Source organism: Halyomorpha halys, unplaced genomic scaffold (genome assembly GCF_000696795.3).
Source record: "Halyomorpha halys isolate HHAL.00 unplaced genomic scaffold, Hhal_1.1 Scaffold1081.1, whole genome shotgun sequence".
Lineage (NCBI taxonomy): Eukaryota > Metazoa > Arthropoda > Insecta > Hemiptera > Pentatomidae > Halyomorpha > Halyomorpha halys.
Genome location: NW_027105331.1, coordinates 245,186 through 246,977, shown reverse-complemented (window position 1 = coordinate 246,977; position 1,792 = coordinate 245,186).

Sequence of the window (1,792 nt, the reverse complement as noted above, 5' to 3'; positions counted from 1 at the left end):
CAAAATATTTATAAGTATTTAAAGTTATTGCACTCACACAATAATTCATTAAAAAATTGCTTTAATGAAAAAATATATATATACATGTATATATATATGTATATATTACTTCTTCGAGGCTTTGAACTGCGGACCCATGGCTCCCCCCTTGACCAGTTGGTCTGCCGGCAGTTTAGCTATACCCTCAGCCTCGAAGAAGTAAGGATACTTAGTAAAGCCGTTACCCATCGATGGATTAGAAGACACTCACATCACAATCCCGGATTTTCCATCCATGAACTCACTCGATGAGAAAAGATCCTCATTTTCACCTTACGAACAAGACACGACAGGCTTAAACCTCACCTATTCCGAAAGCTTAATGTTGGGTCCAGTCCTCTATGTTTGTGTGGAAAAGGTGAAATGCCGAGCACAACCTCCATGCAGGGTATTTTCTGAGCAAAGGAGACTGATCTGTCCCTCTCCATCTGAGGAATAGAGAAAGTTCTATGGAAGCCTGTAGGACCTTACGAGAAACACCAAGTGCCTTATTTTACTCCCTGACCTTGTCATCTAAGGGAAGAAGAATATCTTATTTTGGATTTTTTAAATTATTTATATAAGGCAATCCATAGCGAATGTGATGTTTACCTTGTTATCTACATGTGATCAATCTACTCTAACCATGGGGGGGGGGTTCAAGTTTTTCATTTTGTGGGGCCACCACTTAATGAAAAAAGTCAACTCCCCAGGCCGGATTTGAACCGGCGCTACTCGCAGATCTCAGACTGATAGACCTGCATCAGCCATCAGAGCTACGGACGGCTCAATTTTGAAATTTTGTTTCTAGAAAATTGTTCAATGCAGCGCATCTATTGATATTTTCAATCTCCAAAAATTCCAAAAAATGAAACTAAAGTGATAACTGTATAGACAAATACTGCCAAACTGGGCAAAACCGTATTTATGTTGCCTACCAACTGTCACTGCTCAGCTTTCAAGGTGGAAGAGTAATTTTCTGGCGAGTATAATCATGATTCTTATTCTCTGCTATCCTTCTTTTGAATTTTTTTTTTTCGTTGTAATTTCACAGTTCCTAGTTTTACTTCCTATTAAATTTAATGGATATCATTCACGTAATTAATGATTGTGAACATTTTAATGTTATGAGGTGTAGAGCACCCATAATTCCCTCCAAAAATCATCGACAAACTCTTTTACAATTATAAAAACCGTACCCAATCTACACTAAATTCTCTGGAATCTTTTTCCATCCCCCTATACAGATCATTACCTTACATATGCTTTCTTACAGACAACATTCAAAAACAATTACGTTCCTCCATCCCAAACCTCTGTCTAGCCCTCAAAGCCCATAACAAACTGTCTTTTATTTACACCAATCTCAAAGATCCAATTCCTCCTCAATACCGTTCCCAGGTTGTGTACCGTATCCCTTGTTCCACTTCTAATTGCAATGCATCCTACATTGGCGAAACAAAAAATTTACTTAAAGACCGCATAACCCAGCACAAATATTCCGTCTCCTCCCGTAATTTCATGGCTTTTTGATTTTGACAATACCACCATAATAGCTTCTGTCCCTAACCAGGACAAACGATTAATATCCGAAAGTATTTTTATACAATTAGAAACTTCCCCAGTCAATCACAAAACAGATAAAACAAAACTTATCCCTAGCCTATTCCCAAATAGTTAATTTATTAAAGCACCCACAATCCATTTTCGTTTATCAATCATTATCTATTTTCAATGTTATTGTTTATATAAAAATATGTTTTATTCTTATTAA